Raw genomic sequence first — 23,038 nt, forward strand, 5'->3', positions numbered from 1 at the left:
GTAATTTGTAAAATATGAATTAGATTTTCTGAATTTTTTAAACTTAAATAGATAATCTATTGATTAAAAGTAATTCCATTCCTGTCAAATGTAAGCAAATAATTGTGCTCTTTTTACCATATATATTCTTACTTTAATTTGCTACATTATGAATTTCCTCCCCCTTACTCAGGTATGAAGCTGGAGAAATGTAATTGAAAGTATTGGAAATGTCATTTTACCAGGACACAATTTCCCATTTGGCCAATATTATTACAGGAAATACTAATATTTTATGGAGCAATTTCTTGATTAATATTTAATTTAAGGTCAAGTTTATGATATTGGTCAGCTGAGGTTAATCCAGTTAAATTCTTGATAGGATTTATTTTAATGTAAAGCTGAGGTCCACATCTGGAAGTAGGTTTTTCTCTTTGCGTTGAAGACCCATTGTTGGCCTTTGGCTGTTATCTGCTTTATGGTCAGGTTGTTGTCTGTTTAAATTGACATATCAAGGCTCCGTTTTGAAGGCCGTACATTGACCTATAATGGTTTACTTTTATAAATTGTTATTTGGATGTTGAGTTGTCTCTTTGGCACTCATACCACATCTTCCTATATCTATATTCCCCATTTTCTTCTGAACTTTATTCATATAAATATATTGTGACTTGACTCTCTTGAATTCTAATGTTAAGTTCATATGATATTGTGACTGACTGACCTCTTGTACAATAATGTTTAATTTGATGAGGTTATTCCATAATATATTTCTACCAGTGCGTTTTAAAGATTTTACAATGCATTTAAAAATACCTTTGAAATATTGTTATCTTCATTTAGATTACAAAAAATCTCATATACTGTACATGGGAATATTCCTAAAGGGATGTATTTTTCCCTTAATTAGCAAAGACAATAATATTGAGAATAATTGTCCCATCGCCAACATTTATTCTTGAAAGAATATCGACACAAACAGGAACATTTTTTAAGACAATCTGACACAAAAATAAACTATGAAGGACGACTCTGGGTGTCACTGGGAGTTTCTTGCTGCATTGAAGACCCATTGGTGGCCTTCGGCTGTAGTCTGCTCTATGGTCGAGTTGTTGTCTCATTGACACATTCCCCATTACCATTCTCAATTTTATGAATGCAGGTTTTATTCCTGACATCGCAAATTCAGTTTGCGAAATTGAAACTTAAATCCACATCAAATGATGACAGTCATAAATGCAGGCAATAATTTCTGAGTTTACAACAGACAGTTAAATTGCTTGAAATATCATCACATAATGTGTTTAATGACTGGAAATATCATCTCATAATGTGTTTAATGACTGGAAATATCTTCTCATCATGTGTTTAATGACTGGAAATATCATCACATAATGTGTTTAATGACTGGAAATATCATCACATAATGTGTTTAATGACTGGAAATATCATCTCATAATGTGTTTAATGACTGTAAATATCATCACATAATGTGTTTAATGACTGGAAATATCATCTCATAATGTGTTTAATGACTGTAAATATCATCACATAATGTGTTTAATGACTGGAAATATCATCTCATAATGTGTTTAATGACTGTAAATATCATCACATAATGTGTTTCATGACTGTAAATATCATCACATAATGTGTTTCATGACTGTAAATATCATCACATAATGTGTTTCATGACTGGAAATATCATCACATAATGTGTTTCATGACTGTAAATATCATCACATAATGTGTTTCATGACTGTAAATATCATCACATAATGTGTTTCATGACTGTAAATATCATCACATAATGTGTTTCATGACTGTAAATATCATCACATAATGTGTTTAATGACTGTAAATATCATCACATAATGTGTTTCATGACTGTAAATATCATCACATAATGTGTTTCATGACTGTAAATATCATCACATAATGTGTTTAATGACTGGAAATATCATCTCATAATGTGTTTAATGACTAGAAATATCATCACATAATGTGTTTAATGACTGTAAATATCATCTCATAATGTGTTTAATGACTGTAAATATCATCTCATAATGTGTTTAATGACTAAATATCATCACATAATGTGTTTAATGACTGTAAATATCATCACATAATGTGTTTAATGACTGGAAATATCATCTCATAATGTGTTTAATGACTGTAAATTTCATTATAATTTTATCTTTATTGCAGATTCCAAATACTGGATTTTCTGATTAAAATGATGTCTTTCAAGAAATATCAGGAACCGCTTACATCTAAAAGCCATCACAGCAATTGCAAACTTTACAGCTTAATAATACATGACTATGACTTAGCTTAGTAAATATTTTTCAAAATTAATTCTGGATGTAAATGTAAAAAAAAAGACGAAGTAATATTGCCAATGAGACAACTCTTCACAAGAGACCAAAAGACACAGAAATTAAAAACTATTGGTCACTGTACGGCCTTCAAACAATGAGCAAAGCCCATACTGCATAGTCAGCTATAAAATAAATCCCATAAATGTCAGGTCATACCAATGATTCTCTATATTATCAACCAAATTTTCCCCACGAAAAAAGCCATCCCCCACCCTAAATTTGCCTCTGAATACTGTAAAAACTAAAATGGTTTATTTTTGCAGACGATACTAAGGGAACTATTACAGAATATATATCTTGCTTAAAAAATAAATATTATTATTTATTATTGTTCTTATACATGTAGGAAAATGTGCTGAATGAGATAACACAATAATTTTCATTTCTGGAAAAAAAAGTATTAATTTGATGGGAAATAAAGTTGGATGTAATTTATTGGGGTTTAACGTAGTTTCATAATATGAAAAATATGACTTAAATTTGTACAATGAAATATTATACCTCATATTTATTTAAACATTTCCCATCTCTGGATAGCTGTAAAGAATTTCACAAATATATTAACATCACACCTGGGAGAAATTATATCTTACATTACAACAAGTCAAGGTCAACATAGTCAATAGATGTTATAAGTGCTCAATAGATTTAACATGGTTTTGAATTAAATTTCTGTGCATTAGACCTCTGAGGATGCATGATTAATAATGGTGTCAAAAGGTTATCTCATCTCATCACATATTTACAATATTGGAATTTAATTATTATCATTAATAATAATGAAACTGTAAAAATTCCCTTGCAAACAGCTTTTGCTCCATGTTGAAACCATCACTATGACTTTAAAATAAAGCCCTGTTCCTTTTCTTTTTGTGTATGTTTTGCTTAAAATGCATATACTGATTTTGTGACATGAATTATCCCCCCCCCCCATCCGACCCCCCTACACAACAACAACAACAAAAAACAAAGGAAACCAGCCTCACAAACAGATTGTTGTAGAAATCACTAAATTTGTTCTCCACCAAAATAAAATTCATAAAATTCTTTAAAGAATTCAAACTTTGTCTTTATCATGCTTTCATTAACTTCTTGGAATTTAAAATCATCATATTTTCAGAAATTTATTCTTAAAAATTTTAAGTGGTCACCACTTGTTTCATTGAATTGTAACTTTCATTTTACAAGAAAGTGACATAATTCATGTGTCAAATAGTCTTTTTTTTGGTATCATTTATTTTAAAAAATCAATTTAGAGTGATATTTTAATACTTACAATTCCCAAGATATGTGGGGTTCAATTTGGTAAAATACAGAATTTCAACTTTTTATTTAGTGCAATTGTGGTATCAAATCGTCGTCAGCGTCGTTCGAAGACATTTGGTTTCTGCACAATAACTTTAGTATAAGTAAATAGAAATCTATGAAATTTAAACACAAGGTTTATAACCACAAAGGAAGGTTGGATTGATTTTGAGGGTTATGGTCCCTGAACAGGTATAGAAATTAGGGGCCAAAAAGCATTGTGTATTGCACAAAAGCAAAACATTTAATATAACTTCAAATCATCATGATCATATGACCAATTCTAAGTTCTTTGACTTCAGTTATTCTGTGTCTGAAACCTATTATGTGTCAAATATTTAATTACAATCCAAATTCAGACCTGTATTATGTGCAAATATTGTGGGGTTTTTTTCCCCAACTGTTCAGGGTTGAACTTCTGTGGTCGTATCCAGCTGTGCTCGGCAAAGCAATTTATTGAATTTGAAGAAGAAAAAAATCTGTGTTATTATCTGTCTAGTTTTAAGTTATTTCAATTTTGTAATGGATTTCTAAGAATAAAACAATTAGTAATTCAATATCTCTATTGATAATTATCATTAATTTCAATGTGTATACACTCCTCAGTTGTAACCTTTTCACTTTCTAATCCTTTACAAATCCATTGTAGGAAGAGATGTCATCAATGCTGCTAGCTAATCAATCTATGGAAAAATACCTTAAGGCGGAAAAGCTTATCAGACCTATCTTTATTGTCCAACAATTCATCAGGCTTTGTCCGAGTGGAAGGAATGTTAAGAGAGTATTTATGATACAGTTTTTTTGTTCGTAAACAGAATTTTTACCGTACTTGACCAAATGACATTTACCAAAGCAGCTCAGATTTCATTAAGCACTGCTAAAGAGATCTGAATGCATTTTATAGAAAATCAAACATGAATGAACTATATTTTTTATTGCTGCGCCGTACAACGTAATCAATTTTTCCTCCATAAAATAGCGATTATTTGATGAAAAACATGAATTTGACGCACAATATGAAAGTTAATTAGATTTTTTACGAAAATTGTTATATAATTATAAAACTAAACGTTTTTCTTTGTGGGACATTTGGGAGTACTATTTTTTTTCTGATGACATATACAACTTTTCACAAAGAGGAAGGTCATAAATTAGGTCATAAGAAGATAGTTATTTTCTATGAAACATTTCAAGTACTAAGTTTTATGTAAGAAGGAGCAGCTAACAGATGATTTAGGTTAGAATTATATAACTTTTATGATTTTATCAGACAGAAATAAACTTGAAACAACTTTTATTACAAGATGTGACAAGAGGTTTTTGTTTTTGTTTGCATTAATGTGAAATCTCAGTTAATACTTTGTAACTTACTAAGCTTACAGAAAATCTTTTTCTTTAAATTTGATTACTTAATTTTATAACTGATTTATGAATAATTACTGGATTTTTTCCTCCTCAGTATAATGTTAAAAGGAATTCAAAGCCATTTTTAACATGACACAAAGGGTTAAATTATGATTTCTTCATTTGTTTTGTTAATTAAATTTCTTTTCGTTGAGACTTGGGGTTTTTTCCCCTGTGATACTATTTATAAGTTCAAGGTTGGTTAGTGAGAGTAGTTGTATAACAAGTTCTTGTTTTGGTTATAAATATAGATGGGTAAAATATGCTCGTGAAATACTTTGGCGGTTTAAAAAATTGGGGTCCCGTTATATTATATAAAGAAAATTTGCGGGTGTCATTTATCGAAAGTGCTCGCTCACAGTAACTACGACAGTTTTTGCAGTTTATTGTATCATAAGAATGTGTACATATATATGATTATGAATTGTTTAATTATAGTCCATTTAAATGTATTGGACAAATGTGTTTGTATTTATAATATGTTGGTTTATAATGTTATTAAACATTGCTTACTAGAAAAGAAAAACGAAGTTACTGCGAGCAACTAAACCTATATCTAGAGTTTTGTTTTATTTATTATACCAAGGATTTAGTAAAGAAATGTTTTAAATTCGGACGAGCATGGCGAGGGAGAATTTAAGAGAATAAATTCACTATATAAAGCAATACTCTAAAAAAAAGAAAAAAAAGTGGAGGATATGATGCTTAAGTTATCATAAAATTTAACACTCAGAAAATGTGGATAAAACATCTCAAATTATGAGTCCAAAATACCAATCCGAAAATTCATATCTCCAGTTGTAACTTGACAATTCTGTCACATGTATAATTTTAACTAAAAAAAATATAAGGGTGGAATTATTTTTTTTTTAGGGGGTGGGGTGAAATTAAATATAAGAAGTAATATTCAAACAAAACCATTTCCAAAAGTACAGAAATGTTACAATCTTTAACTAACAATTTACTGCTAAAAAAACTAAGAGAGCAAACGGACCCAACCAAAAACTGGAAAACCTCAAATTTTCTGAAAAGGTCAGCAGTTTCTGCTTCACTATTGATATAGTTATTAGGAAACTCCTGGTTCAATCCATAAATGTCCTGTCACATGCTCAATCAAATGGATTTTAAAATATTTTTTTCCAGTTTGGCCATATATATTAGTCTTGTTATCTACCAATCTGTCTGTCTGCCCAAAGGACCTTGGGTCAATCTAGCCAAACGACCTTTGGTCCAAACTTTTTCCTTAAATTTTTCTTGGCTTCTTTGATTTTAAATTTAATCTGCACCTTTATAATTCACACAACACAGGCTATTTATTTTTTTTTTTTTAATCAGAGTAAATAGTTTTCAAAATAAATTTGGGGTATATGGAAATGAATGTAAGAATATTACGGGAGGGGGGGGGGGGGAATAATGAATAATGGACATCAAGAGATCTAAGAACAATGTTTGTACAAAAATAGATAGCCAGCTTATTGACATTTATAAAGGAGTAGGTCCGGTAAGGCCCCTTTTTGGCCCAAAAATATAACAGTTTTACAAAATTGTTAAAATGTAAACTTTTAGTTATTTATTGGACAGTTGAATGCTTCTGCTACATAAATATTGGCTGTTTTTGACAATACAATGCACATATATCGGGTGGTAGCACCATTAAGTCGTGCTAAATTACTGAAATCTTCAAAATTCTATCATTTTAGTTAAATTTTAGACGGTTTTCGTGTAAAACGACAGTGGCCGCATTCGTGTTCATCCTTAATATTGCAATATAAGTTGTATTTTATGATAATACATAACATATATAAAGGTTGTGGATGAACACGGATGCGGCCACTTTCATTTTTGACAAAAACAATCTGAAAAGTGACGTTTTTTGGTTTATTTGAGAGATTTTTCATATTTGAGCTTCAATCAGATCGTTTTTAATGACTTAATCAGTATAAATCTTTCACATAAACTAATTGAATCAAGTGAAATAGACACTTAAGTGTTTAAAAAGTGGTCAAAATCTTTCGTCAGATGAAACTGAAATTTGAGGCCAAAATGAGTCCTTACCGGACCTACTCCTTTATACACATCTTATTTTAACTCAGGGACACATAAGTAGGGAGCAAATGATGTTCTAATGGAGAAATCAAGTGATGGAAAGATGATTTTGTAATTTTATAGTTGTTTTTAAACATAAATTGCTTAGAAAATTTAAAGTAAAAATAAATTGTTGAGTATAAAATGGATTAACTAGTGCAAATAGGGAAGGGATGAGTCAATTTTTATTAATTAATTTAATGTGGCACATTTATCCATAATATCGCTTAAGGTATGCTTATCTGTCTATAATCGCATTTCCTCAGAATAATATGAAATAGAAACTCTCGTCAGAAGCATGTTAACATCCAATTAACTTTCCTCTGGCTATTTCTATATCATAACAACCCCATGTCAATTTCAGTTTAATGAAATAAATGCACTCCCTTAAAAAAAAATTATGGACAATTTTTTCCCTTTCATTGAATAATATTTTATGACAGAAACCATTTCTCCAAGACATTTATGGGAAAGTACTTGTTTTATGGACAATAACATTTATGATTTTTTCATGGCTTATAAATATGATTTAGATGATATATGCCATCATTTTGTTCTAAAGTATTTCATGATAGTTGGCAGTTATTAAGAAATAGTTATGCACTAATACAATGCAACAGACATCTAATATTTTTAATAGAATTTTAGAGGGTAGTGGGTCCCAAAAAGGGGGGTAGGGGCCTTAAATTCTCTTTTCTTTAATTTTTCTCTTTTTTGTAAATTGTTTTTTATTCTTTACATTTAAAGCCGCTGTTAAAAACTGATAATCACTATAATCCTTGTTTCACAGTTGCATGTTCAAAGACAATGTAACAGCTAGCTATTTTAAAAGCATCATTTAATGTCTTTTTTATTCCTTTAGTCAACTTAAAATTATTGTCTAATCGATTGTCATGGGAAAGTTTCAAAAGTTGAAAGACATAAAACAAAAAACTAATTAGATATTTTGTGGAATTTGGCCAAAACTTTTTAGATGATGAAAGACTTAATAACCCTAAATATCACACACAAAAAATAGTGTATTTTTATTTAAAGATATATGCATTTTTTGGATCCACAAGTAAAGTCTGTTGTCAAGTTCTTTTGGTAAAAAATTGCTATTCAAACACACCTACTTAATTTTTCTGACTCATTGGAAAGATAATTCACTTGGTCAATTATACTTCACTTTGTAGTACAAAATTAATGTACTTTTTAATTGGAATTTTGAATTTTAATGTTATTAAATCAACCTGCAGCCTATAAGTAAAAATAATTGCATCCAAAGCAAGATGATGTATCATATATTTTTGCATTATACCTTTTCAAGATAAAAACGATAACTCAAGGTCGTGTGAATATTAAAAGGTGTCGTACTCTATTTTCTCTTTGCATTGTAATTATTAGTAACCTTTTAATATTTTTCCAAAAAATTATCAGCAGGGGCAGAGATGTCATTTTTGTTATGCCCCACCTACGATAGTAGAGGGGCATTATGTTTTCTGGTCTGTGCATCAGTTTGTCCTCCCGTTCGTTTGTTCGTCTGTCCTGCTTCAGGTTAAAGTTTTTGGTCAAGGTCATTTTTGATGAAGCTGTAGTCCATCAACTTAAAACTTAGTACACATGTTCCTTATGATATGATTTTTCTAATTTTAAAGCCAAATTAGACTTTTGATCCCAATTTCACGGTCCACTAAACATAGAAAATTGAAGTGCCAGTTTCAGGTTAAAGTTTTTGGTCAAGGTAGTTTTTGATAAAGTGGAAGTCCAATCAACTTGAAACTTAGTACACATGTTCCCTATGGTATGATCTTTCTAATTTTAATGCCAAATTAGGTTTTTTACCCATTTTTACAGTCCATTGAACATGGAAAATGATTGTGTGAGTGGGGCATCCGTGTACTTTGGACACATTCTTGTTTTAAATCTTTCTGTCAAAAATCAACAATCAATCAAATAAGGGGAGGGGGGGATAACTTTGTATCACTGAAAATTTAACCAATAAATGCATACTATTCTAATTGAAAGATTTTGATGATAAAACAAACAAGCATCACAACAAATAAACAAGTTTAATTTTAATCCAGAGTTATGACCCTTTAGGATTTTGACGTGAAACAAGGTAATTAAGTTACAAAATAACATAACAACAGTTATGGAATTGCAACTCTGCACCTGCCTTCGTGACACAAATACAATGCTAACATCGTGAGAATTATTAATTTTGAGAATTAGGATATTAGATTTAAAGAATTCAATAATAAAAGAGTTTGAACGACATATTCTAAATATAAAACATTTTCAATACATCCTGTTTTGTTAAGTCTGAAATTACTTAATAAAGTACTCTGTTTGACGTATATATATAAGTAAGTATATAGACTAAGTGCGTATAAGCTTTGTAAAGTATATTACATAAAGAATTACAAAATAGTTTATTTTATTTGTCTCTTTATACCTATATTAAACCGTCTTATATTGATCCTTTTATGACGAAGGAATGATAATACGCTGAAATTGTGATTGTTAAAAACTAATATATCTGTTACATTATGACTTCTAAAAAGGTTTTCATGCTAAGTTGACTTGTATTGACGTTATATGATTTCATTCGTTTTTATACAGTCATTTGTATAGTTAAATGGAAAAAAAAGAATTACATTAAAAAAAATTAGGTTTTTGAAAAATTAAAATGACTTGAAAACTCCAAATGACACCACAAGACACGTTTCTATACAGTTATTTGTTACATAGTTGAATGGAGAGAAAAAAATTACATTAAAAAAATTAGGTTTAAAAAATTAAAATTATTCCAAATCTCAAAATGACACCCATTAAGACACGTGTATGAACCAATTTTCTTGCAATTGACAACTCTGGTTGATTACGATGTACAATGTCAATGATCAAGCTGTTTTTATAGGATTAAACTATATCATGTCATTGTGTATTTAAATTTTAGGATTTGATTTGAGTTTTATATATGTATAAAATTTTCAACAACTTTGACAGTTTATAAAACTTCTAGATCTTATGTCTTATTTTCAAATATTAACTTTAATAGTTTTTTTATGGGATTTTTCAGGGAATGAAATGTCTAGGGTGGGGTTGGACAACACTTTTTTTTATACCAGAACACCCGTAATTTTTATTTTCATTTGTAACAGAATTGAATTAGTTTCCACCCACTATTAAATAAAAACCGCTTACATTTTGAATTTAAAAATTTAACTTTCTTGAGTTGAGAAATATTGTATCAATGCAGTGGTAGAATCTATATTTATCATTATCACAATTTTGTGCATTTTTCCTTTGATCTTTTTCTGTGATAATTTTCATATCATGCTACTGCATGCACGTGGTGTTGCTAACGAAATTGACATGAAATTGACAACGTCGTCATAGGTAAAATAGCGATAAAAGATTATCATTGTTCATCTCAACATGAATGCCTTTCTCGCTTTCGCCATCCCGGCTCAAGCAAGAATCAATCTGGTTAAGATGATCACCGATAATCTATAAATATCCCACAAAAGTATTCAGATTTGGATGATATTACATAGAAATAATTATTCTTTCTTCTGTGAAGTTCATTTGTCTTCCAGTGATTCAAACTTCTTGCTATGTATGAAACTTGATCACCAACCTAGTTGTGTACTTATTTAAATTCGAACAGAGCCCCAAGTTCTCTAAAAGGAAGCAATCTTATTTTATTAGATAGATAAATTACTATAATTTCATATGATCTCTCATCAGTACAGTTAGATTCACAATGAATAATTATGTTTTTTTTGTTTTTTTTAGCCCAAAATTTGTATTGATACGTTCAGACAGAGCTTTCAATGGAGATGATGGCTTGGCAACATGTCCTATGGTATTACATTGGAGAGCACACAGCGTTTCAAAGGAATTATTACCTATTAAACATAAGAAGTTTAATGACAATGAAAATGTATGATAACAAGCAGATACTGAATTCTCAGGTTATTTGATAATCTTTGCTTAGGGCTTAGGTATTGAGAAATCTTTGACGAAAGCTACAATTCTTGGCTGTGACCCGCAATAAAGGATCATCTGTCAACTCCCATCAATTGAAGCTAGCCTCCAAGAGAAAAAACAGAAGGAAACATTAAGGCAGTTATATATGTCTCTAGATATACATTGTACAAGCTAATATAACCATCAAAACACACTGGTTTATCAACTGTTTTCTGCTCTTCGATCAGGTTGTTGTTTCTTTGACACATTCCCTATTTCCATTCTCAAATAATTACATGTATTTCTAATATACCATCAACTGATGACCCTTTAGCTTATGCTATTTTTATGCCCCATTTATGGCATTATGTTTTCTGGTCTGTGTGGTTCCGTTCGTCTGTCCGTCCGTTTGTTTGTTTGTCCTTCCGTCTGTTCTTCCAGTTGTCCGTTGGTCCCGCTTCAGGTTAAAGTTTTTGGTCGAGGTAGTTTTTGATGAAGTTGAAGTCCAATCAACTTGAAACTTAGTATAATATTCCCTATGATATGATCTTTCTTATTTTAATGCCAAATTAGAGATTTTCCCCCATTTTCACGGTCCATTAAACATGTAAAATGATAGTGCGGATGGAGCATCCGTGTATGAGAACACATTCTTGTTCTATATGTTATATCAGAGGGGCGTAAAGGGGGTTATCTGCACGGAAGAACACAGAATAACATTGCCCTTTCACATGAACGAACAATTAAAAATGTCTTGCAGGTTGATCTTTTTACTGATTTCACGATACACAGTGAATAATGAACCTTTTTCACGGCTGCACATGAAATAAAAATGGCAAAACATGTTGCACAGAAATAACCCTTTACCCCCCTCATATCAATACATATTATTTTGCCATAGCTTTAATTTTACCATTAGGAATTATTCTGTCCCCAGGATAACTGATCTTGAAGTCATTATTTTTTTGTCAGCCTGATAACTTACTAGAACTCATAATTATATCCCCAAATAATTATAACAGCTGATCTACATACATAAGAAATTGTAACCAGTTAAATCCTGGATAATTATTTTCATCGGGAATGGATAATTTTATCCACAAAATATGTTAGCCAAAACGGATAACAGCAAAACTCTAAACAAACGGGATCCTCAAACAAGCACAGATTCACTCTGCCTCTGAACTTCAAGGACCTAAAACATGTACGTCACAACATTTATATCTTCAGACTCATTTTACATTATCTATTTTTGTCATTCATTTCTATTTGAGGTTTTTGAACTCACCAAGCTATCAGCATAAAAAAATTGACCAACTACTACTTGTCATGACGGAAGTTAGAAAACAGATTTATTGTCACAGAACCTAATATCCTGTATGTCTGTTATTAAATTTCACATCAGCATACTCAGTTTAGATTATATAACAGTATCTCCTGTTTACAAACAATTAAATTGTACATTTGTCTGTCATAGGAACAAGGCAGTGTCTGCGCGTACCCGCATGTGGGTACGAATAGTCAAATTGCCGTTCTAGGCTGCGCGTACCAACATCTGGTTTTATAATAAAATGCCGTCGGATCGGGAATGAAACATGAAATATATACGGAATTTGTTGCAATTAGTGAATAAATTGATTAAAACTACTCAGAATTTTCATAAATATACACATATATATTTCATACAATTGTATATAAGAATTTATAGAAGCCGCAGAGAAAAGAAAGAAGAAACCGGGAGCACAAAAATTAAAGAAGATTTAAAGTACAACAGAATACATTTTTCCTGCATTCATGGTGGGAAGCAATTCCAAACAAATTCGACAAGAAAAAGGCCTAATACAAGGTATTTGTTTTAAATTGTAGTTTTTAATCGAATTTTCCACGCGTTTCATTTAAGTTTTTTTATAATGTCGATTACTTATAGTTTTTGTATTGTAAATCGTTCGTGATATTAAGGATATGTCTAATTTCAGTACTTTCCAAATGGAATGTCCTTTCCACATTAAACTTGGCGTAACTAAAGATGGACAAAACCTTAATTAGTTACATGAATCTTTTATAATTGGTTTAAATTGATATCATTACTTGCTTCTTTAATTTTTATAAACTCAAGCTTAAATTTTAGAATTTTTATATATTTTAAAATTTCAGTTTCTGTTTTACATTTTACTAAAAGATTATTTTAAAATATCATATGGGTATTTTTTTAAATTATTAAAATTTTATTCTTAAAATTTTCATTTAAATTTTATAATAGTATTAATTTCTATCATGTTTTCTTTTACAGGGAATGTACAGTTTCATTTTCCATCATTGTGCATTTAATTTTTGCAATGTTTATTATGTATCATTATTTAATAAATACAATTTGAAAATACTATTTTTCATACTCTTCACTCGTTCTACACGAAATCCCTATATTATCGATAATTTCCGTATATATTTCACGTTTCATTCCCGATCCGATGGCATTTTAATAGAAAATCGGATGTGGGTACGCGCAGCCAAGACTGGCAATATGACTATTCGTACCCGCATGCGGGTACGCGCAGACACTGCCTAGGAACAATACCTCCGGTTAATTCTACATATAAAACATATTAAACATACAGAAAACTGAATTGCGTGTGGCAGTTTATAGATGGCAGCCGTTGATGTGTATTAGAAACAAATTAGTTTTATGTCACACACACTTTAACATGTATGTAACAAAAAAAAACCTGTTCAATGAAAATCTCAATAAAAGTTTTAAAAAAACCTGCTTTGTAATAATCCGACCAGAAAAAGACTGCCCAGTAAGAGTCTTGAGTCCAGAGGGCAAAAAAAAAAACCATACAGAACTCAATAAAATAATTAAGTCCTGAAACAAACTGTTCTATAAAAGACCTTTAAGAAAAACTGCTCAATATAGGTCAGCCAAGAAAGAGACAGCTAAACAAAAACATTCAAGAAAGAAAAAAAATGCCTATGCAAGTAAAGATTAGAAAAAAAAAACACTCCTGAAATAAATTCAGTCCAGAAAGAAACTGCTAAATAAATAATAATCTATAAAATGCTGTCATATAAAGGTCAATCTAGGAAAAGACTTCACAGTAAAATTAAGACAGAAAAAAAATACTTATTAAATTCAGTCCAGAAAACAACTGCTAAATGATATAACTCCAGGAAAAGACTTCTCAATAAAAATCTTTGACAAAAATGACTGCTTAAAAAGTCTATGCAGAAAAATACTGCTAATTAAAAATCAGTCTAGAAAAATCAGAAAAGGACTGCACAGAAGTTAGTCCAATAAAAGTTGGTAAAAAAAGATCAATCAAAGAAATATTCAAAACAGTCGAAACTGAAGGTTTTCTGTAGGTGTTGCCTTTTTCCCTCAATAAGTGCTTTTATCTCTTTTTTCTTTTCATAAATTAGTCAATTATAGAAAGGTACTAAAAAAATTATTTCAGTTTGAACTTTCTTTGTAATTACTTATAAACTATTAAGTTATAGCAAATTCAATTACTTTTGTGTGCCAATGTCTGATGCTGCACATTTTATGCAATGCACAGGTGCTCAGTTGCACAAAAGTCAATGAATTTGCACTGAAGTGCATCAAAATGCATCTGCCTTAATCTGATTTCCCTAAGTGCTCGTTTTGATGCAGACTTTTGATACATGTTAGCAGTACTTTTGTCAAATCTTTATAGGAAAAGTCAGAATTATTAAGATAAATCAGTTTTAAGGTTTAATACAATTAAGCTCTGAAGTTCAAATTTTGAACTAACAGTACATTGAAGAAAGAAGGTCTATAAAGGGGTGATTTATTAGGGAGCTACCATTTGATTTTTATGGGGGGCTAGGATGAAAAATTTTGTCCTGCATTTTTTTTTTAGTTGTAATCTCAAAGCATTTAGAGCAAATCTGACATGGGATAATATTGTTTATCAGGTCAAGATCTATCTGCCCTGAAATTTTCAGATGAATCAGACAACCTGTTGTTGGGTTACTGCCCCTGAATTGGTAATTTTAAAGAAATTTTGCTGTTTTTGGTTATTATCTTGAATATTATTATAGATAGAGATAAACTGTAAACAGCAATAATGTTCAGCAAAGTAAGATTTACAAATAAGTCAACATGACGGAAATGGTCAGTTGACCCCTTTAGGAGTTATTGCCCTTTATAGTCAATTTTTAACCATTTTTCGTAAATCTTAGTAATCTTTTACAAAAATCTTCTCCTCTGAAACTACTGGGCCAAATACTTCCAAACTTTAACTGAATGTTCCTTAGGGTATCTAGTTTGTAAATTGTATCCAAAGTTATGATCTATCAACAAACATGGTAGCCATTGCTAAAAATAGAACATAGGGGTCAAATGCAGTTTTTGGCTTATAACTCAAAAACCAAAGCATTTAGAGCAAATCTGACATTGGGTAATATTGTTTATCAGGTCAAGATCTATCTGCCCTGAAATTTTCAGATGAATCAGACAACCTGTTGTTGGGTTGCTGCCCCTGAATTGATAATTTTAAGGAAATTTTGCTGTTTTTGTTTATTATCTTGAATATAATTATAGATAGAAATAAACTGTAAACAGCAATAATGTTCAGCAAAGTAAGATCTTCAATTAAGTCAATTTGACCAAAATTGTCAATTGACCCCTTAAGGAGTTATTGCCCTTTAAAGACTTTTTTCACAATTTGTTCATCATGTTGACTTACTTTAAAAAAATCTTCTCCTTTGAAACTGCTGTATCAATTTCAGCCAAACTTAGGCTAAATGAGTTTCAGAGTATCTAGTATAAATTTTATATTTTATTTCCTTGTATGTCAAGAAACATAGCTCCTATGGCTAAAATAGAACATAGGAGAAAATGATTATTTTTTTTGGCTTTTGAAGAAAATAGGACGATCCAAAAAACATTTAAATAAATTGAAAAGCCAAAATAATCATTGATGAGAGATTTAACCAAAAGAATTAAGGTGAGCGATTCAGGCTCTTGAGAGCCTCTTGGTTTTTTTTGCAAAGTGTCTCATCCTGCCTTTTTTTTTTACTCAAAACTCCTGTCCTGCCTATTTTTTTCAAATTTCATCCTAGCCCCCACTATAAAAATCAAATGGTAGCTCCCTTAGCTGATTGACAATGCATTTAATTAAAGTTTTGCTGATACTCAATCCTACAATATATTTTTTTCATAGCATTGCTTTTATTCATGGGTTTTATGGACATGACAAGTTATGTAACAGGAAAATGGCCTTGCATGACAAACATGGTGTAGGATTACTATGGCAAAAATTAGAATGACATGATACATTCATTGTTGTTTATCATCATGTTGACATCATGTTGACAGACATTTTTAACATTGTGATTACCATGGTATAAAATTTGATAGCTTGGTTACCATGTCTCAAAATAGTCATTAAATGATTTCCAGGTAAAAAGTGTTTGATTACCATGGTAGTATGTTCAATACCTGATAACTATGACTAAATGTTAGGAACCTGATTACCATAGAAAAAAATGTGTACTTGGATTGCTACCTACAACCAAAACCTTTTTTATTAAACGTATTCTAAGGTAGAAAGTGACAAGAAAGGTGTGGTCACGTTTCTCCAACATTTGGTAATTAGACTAAAACAACATTAGGGATTATGGGGTCCTCTTAAGGAATGGATCTTGATATCTATGTCAATCACATATTTTTAATATTTTACTTTTTTTTTTTTTTTAATTTTATTCTATACCTGAAAGTTTGGTTTTTTTTTGTTTTTTTGTTTTGTTTTTTTTTTACCCAGTAAAATTTTAAAAAGAATATTAATGAAACAGTTCAATGCAATGTAAATGGCTATTAGCACACATGTTTATAACTTTGTAATATATTTTTACAGTGTCTCATAAGTCAATTTGTTTGGCTGGGTGTTGATTATTTTAAATATTGTATATGTTTTACTGTATATTGTTCAGATGTTAATCAATACGTGACACTTTAATAAAATAATTTATTATTATATTATATCTACCTGTAATTCACCTGTTCTTGACCAAAATATTGTTAAAAAAGGTATACATTTTTTAACGATATATATATATTTTTAATAGTCTCCCAAAATTGTAAAAGTCCATATAGTCTAACACAGTCACTCAGTGATGTAATTTTTTATTTTATATAAAAAAAAAGATGTGCATGGTATGATAGACAATGAGACAACTCTCTACAAGAGACCAAATGAAACAGAAGTAAACAATTATACATAAAAAAGAAGATGTGGTATGATTACAAATCGAAAATACTAGTAGTGCACAATATTCACCAAGCCAGTTCCCAACACTATACTAGATCACGACGCAACGTGATGTACCCAATTTGTATCAGCTCCGTTTTCGTTGAAAAAGTGGACAGATATACGACTGACTATTTCATCTGCTAAGACAGCATACCACGAAAACTGGCTTCGGCTTTCTTTAGTGATATATATACAATGTCAAAATGTTTCGGACGTGATTACAATGTCAAAATGTTTCGGACGTGATTACAATGTCAAAATGTTTCGGACGTGATTACAATGTCAAAATGTTTCGAACCTGATTACTATATCAAAATGATTCGGACCAGATTACTATGGCAAAATGTTTCGGACCTGATTACTATATCAAAATGATTCGGACCAGATTACTATGGCAAAATGTTTCGGACCTGATTACTATATCAAAATGATTCGGACCAGATTACTATGGCAAAATGTTTCGGACCTGATTACTATATCAAAATGATTCGGACCAGATTACTATGGCAAAATGTTTCGGACCTGATAACTATATCAAAATGATTCGGACCAGATTACTATGGCAAAATGTTTCGGACACGATTACATTGTCAAAATGTTTCGGACCTCACAGTCAGACTACAATGTTTAAATGTTTCGGATCTGATTACCATGGCAGAATGTTTCGGACCTGATTACTATGGCAGAATGTTTCGGACCTGATTACCATGCCAAAATGTTTCGGACCTGATTACCATGGCAAAATGTTTCGGACCTGATTACTATGGCAAAAAATTTCGAACCTGCTTACTATGGCAAAATGATTTGGACTTGATTTCTATGGCAAACATGGTTTGGTCCTGATTAATATGTCAAAAATGTTTTGGTCCTGATTATTATGGCAAAAATGTTTTAGTCCTGACTAATTTAGCAAAATATTTGCTTGTTGTATACAATGTTAAAATGTTAAATTAATAGAAAATTCTTTCAAGGTAAAACGTGTGTGATAACTATGGCAAAATGTTTAGAACCTTATTACCATTAGGCATAGGGTAAACGTTTCATTAAATATATTCAAATGTAACACGTTGTTTGAATTAGAAATTTAAAGCATTTTAATGAGGCAAATATTTAATAAGCAGAATTATCTAAAAATGTGGTCAGACTGGAGAAATGCTTATCCTTTCTAGAATTGCCGTAAAAATTACAATCTCGAGATTACAATCTGCAATAAAATGCTTCTCAAGTTATTAAGCGGATTGTTGTTATAAAAGATTATCGAAGCTTAAAACAAAGAAGTGATATCATAGACATGACTGATTAGAATTGCTCTATGCTATTATTACCAAGAAGCCAAAGTAAAGGCTTCATTATGTAATTGCCGTGTTGGAAATGGTTTATTGTATTATTGTAGTCAGATAAAGGGGATGAAATATTATTATTGACGTCATGGGAGTTTAACTGTGTTAGTTTTTATACTTGTGAAATAGATGAGCAAAGATTCCAATTATAGAGTATTAGTAATTGGTTTGTACTATTAGCCGTATTAGGTCATTCAAATTTTGAAAAATTCGATTTTTAGTATGGCTTCCATTTCTAGAAAATTTCCATAAGCAGAGGTATTGTGAATACGCTTGGTTTTCTTAACTTAATTGTTTAAATCTTGTCGTTTATAGGTCTTTTAAAGCTGACTATACAAACGTGTTATTTGCCACTAGACGTTAAGCAAATCGTAATCGCTTAATCTGTGAATCAAAACAAGGATGTCCAGTCCTAAACCAAACTGCTTTGCTAAATGGTTTCTGAGCTCTACCATAGCCAGCTTTGATACCTTCCAAAGATTTATGATGTTGTTTTTTTATTGTCCGCCCAAATTTAAAAAAAAAGTAGTGCTGGTGAAATATGGTTAGGTTATAGGTTTTCTAAATATGTTGATACTTTTTTGTCCAAGTTCCTGTCCCATTTTTGTCATCCCGTACAAAACGTGGCTGGTTCAAAAGAAATAATAAAAGAATGGTCCAGGAATACTAGTTATGTAACAGAAAAATGAAAATAAAATTTTTTCAAAGAATATACCTACCCGCTTTTAATTGTTTGCTCGTTGGTTAAACTTTAAAGATCATAAGGCAATACACATATGCTAATGTGTATGATATTTCCCATAAGTCAGGGGGAAGGGTGGGGAGGGGGGATTGACACTCTTTTAGTACATGGGATGTAGGGGTTCAATATGTGGATTTTGGGATATAAGGGTAAAATGTGGTGATGAGCATTCCCGTGTCATCCCCCTCATCTGTGTGTTTATTGGGTTAGGATGAAACACCTTTTATTTGCATGGACTGTCTCATTGTTTATTTTACATGTCGTTTCAGCTTCTTTTAACAAAAGGAAGTTTAACTTTCAGAAAGACATTTTAAAAGTACAAATGTCAAACAAACGTTGGACAAATTGATAAGATCACAAAATAACGATTCTCTTGTTTGTGGTGCGTGTTATATTACTGTCAGTCTATTTTATTTCAAAGTGAGTTTTAATGAAAAGTCTACTAGGTGTCCTTATACGAGTTTACATATCGTATTTATTTATAACTTAAAATAAGCAGAATTTTGAAAAGGTGTAATTGTTCTTTCTTTTTTTGCGTCATCGAATGAACTTCGTGTTTACGAGTTCGCCATTTATCAGAAAGAAATATTCAGATTTCAAACGCTGAGTTTAAAAAAAAATCTCCCTTTTAAATTCGTGTTGTTGGCAGTAGATACATTTCCTATTAGAGAGGATTTTTAAGGTTAAAGTACAATTGTGTACTCCGATTTAGCTGTCATTTAAGATTTTTTAATTAGTAAATGCATTTTAATGGGGGGGGGGGGGGGGGGGGGGGAGGCAGATTATAGAGTACATCTTGTAAAGGTACTATAATATGGATTTCTCATATTTTGATATTATGTAGTCAACTTGATGTTGAGTCTATTCTCAACTCTTAAGTGCTGATGACTCAGAGCTCGATATATCATATAGGGACTGTTTGTATACTAGCTCAAACTCTAAACTTAAAACTATTTTAGATCCCAATAGAGATAGTTTGTTACGTATCATGTTGTAGGCGATATACAGCAAGCCATGAAATTGCAAAGATAAGGCCATTTATCTATATTCTAATATATATATAATATTAATATTAACATGACTTATTTAACACTTTTGTGTATATTTCTCGTGTATATTATGTTTGAATTATGTATTTACTTTTTGCAATAAATAGATTTTTTGCTGCTTGTATGACTCGATGTGACTGAAATGACGAGGAAAAATTTTCTCCTCAGATATTAGTGGATTTTTTTTTCGAAGAAAGACCATCCTTAGGATACTTAGTTTCAAGCACGCACGCATATCCCGACTACTACAAACATGCATGATTGACAACGCTTAAAATACAACATTCGTAATATGCAAGTGTTTTTGTTGTGTTTTGTTGTTGTTGTGGAAACCATAGTTGATATAAAGAAACTATTTTTTTAATGGAACTGCAGGACAAGATCGACATGGCAAAATTTGTCAGTTCCATCTTTATAGGAGTTATTCAGTGCTCTTGAATAATTATAATATTTCACCCATTTTTGTGGGTTTTTTTTAGCAACTACAGAAGAGACTCAGAGAGGGAGAAACTGTTAAATGCAAAACTGTCAAGATCTACAAATATGAGAACATAACTGCATACATGACTTGACTCCCTCTAGGAGTTAATGTCATTGAATAGCGGAAAAGTTAGAAGATAGAGAGGATCTTTAGATCGGGGAAATTATCATGCCTCCCTAATAAAGCTATACATGTCCTGTATGGTTATAATACACAGAGAAACCCTCCTTCTATAGTGATGTCTTCAGAGGCGGATCCAGAAATTTTCATAAGAGAGGGCCCACTGACTGTCAAGAGGGGGCCCTCTCCAGTCATGCTCAGTGATTCTCTATAAAACCAACCAAATTTTTCCCAGAAAAGGAGGGGCGGGCCCTCTGCCCCTCTAAATCCGCCTCTGATGTCATTTATGGTCAATACATAGAGAAACCCTCCTCTTATAGTGATGTCTTTCGTCCCTTTCAAAATCGTAGATCCGCAACTGGTTATCTGAATACTTTTCATCAAGATTAAGTCAAATTTATAAATTTTCCTTTATTTAGCTGTAATGTCTGTCGCCTTAACTTCTAACGTACAAGACTGTCATTAAGGATTTTATTCAGACAATATTGATTACGATTTTATCTTCTTATTTTAGTAGGTGTAAATCCATATGTAGCTCTAAACAAAGAACTATTTGATTATTTCAACATTATGTAACATATTGCTAGCTTTCCGTTTCCGTTGAGAATGGTCTTGTAATTTCTTGGTCTTTTTATATTTACTTTTATAATTCAGTAGCGACTGTCATTGTAGACAGACAATGTATCCAATTAGGACAGCATGAGGAGAACAAAAAACCCTCACAAAAACCTGAAATGTCAGTTTGAAAATGCAATTAAAAAATTCATTGAAGTATAATTACTGTTTAATTTCAAGACTGTATAACCTCCTGATAGCAATAGTTTTAATCATAGATACATTTACTAAAATAGTTTTATATATAATAAATTAAAAAAAAAAACACTGGGCAAATAATGTAGGTTTGTGTTCAATGTAGGTTTGTGTTCACTATGATGTAGTAAGGTGTGAATGCGGTTCACAAAATGGAGTATAATTGGTAAAAATTAATAGAGACAAACAATAGAGAAAAACGAGGTGCAAAAGTTTAAAGATCAACTCTGAAAATAAAAGACTTCGGTACTATATAAATATTGATTAAAGAAATAACGATGCACAGAACAAAAAATCATCTATATATATAAAGTTTTAAAAAAATTAAGGCTGTTTTAGCTCTGTCAGTCTCCGTTTTTCCTATAAAACTAACGTCATTCATTGTTTTTTCGTGAACTTCAAATGCGGCAGAAAACCTTGAAATTTTGGTATCAACAGTTTGTTATAGGCTCATCGCAAACTTATAATGTTTGGTCCATTATTAAGTGTAAAACATGAATTTAAAAATTTAAAAAAAATATTTTTAAACCACATCCTGTTTAAAATCAACGTGGTTATATTAAAACCAACGTGACTAGATTAAAATATAACTTCTATTTGTCCGAATTGAAATCGTCTTGCCCAGTTTGAAATCCACTTTCTAGTTAAGAATATACGTTAAAATCTATCGACTTGTCCAGTTACAATCAAAATTGAGAATGGAAATGGGGAATGTGTCAACAACCTGATCAAAGAGCAAACGGCCACCAATGGATCTACAACACAGCGAGAAAATCACCGATATTGCTGTTATTTTGACTCCCGATTGTCCTATTATGTTGAATGAACAATCTTGTCAATATACATAAGCAAAACAATAATTTTGTTATCATTTTCACCCCCTTCAAAAATAAGTTTGTGGGATATTGTTTTTCATTGCTTCAATACAATATATTTGTTCAAGACAACAATAAAACTCATAGCACAAAGTGTAAACAAATTAACACATATTATGCATGTATATACAAAGATCATACCAGAACAATAAACTTTATTTGATGTGGACCCTATTCTCGTGATGGTAATGACTTCTTAATAAAGTGAATTAACAGGGTTTGGGAAAAGTTCAGTGTC

General features: G+C 30.9%; 1 long non-coding RNA gene across 4 annotated transcripts in view; it reads left to right on the forward strand.

The window, feature by feature from the left end:
• The window catches only part of LOC139491846 (uncharacterized), a 44,908-nt gene extending 42,140 nt beyond the window's left edge, over positions 1-2,768 (forward strand). For 2 of the 4 annotated variants that reach the window (XR_011656653.1, XR_011656654.1), the window contains exon 7: positions 2,188-2,768. This is a non-coding gene — a long non-coding RNA (uncharacterized lncRNA). The remainder of the gene's footprint in view (positions 1-2,187) is intronic. The other 2 variants (XR_011656651.1, XR_011656652.1) reach the window with 2 other exon arrangements.
• Positions 2,769-23,038: the final 20,270 nt, after the last annotated feature.

This window comes from Mytilus edulis, chromosome 10 (genome assembly GCF_963676685.1).
Source record: "Mytilus edulis chromosome 10, xbMytEdul2.2, whole genome shotgun sequence".
In the NCBI taxonomy this organism is placed as follows: Eukaryota; Metazoa; Mollusca; class Bivalvia; order Mytilida; family Mytilidae; genus Mytilus; species Mytilus edulis.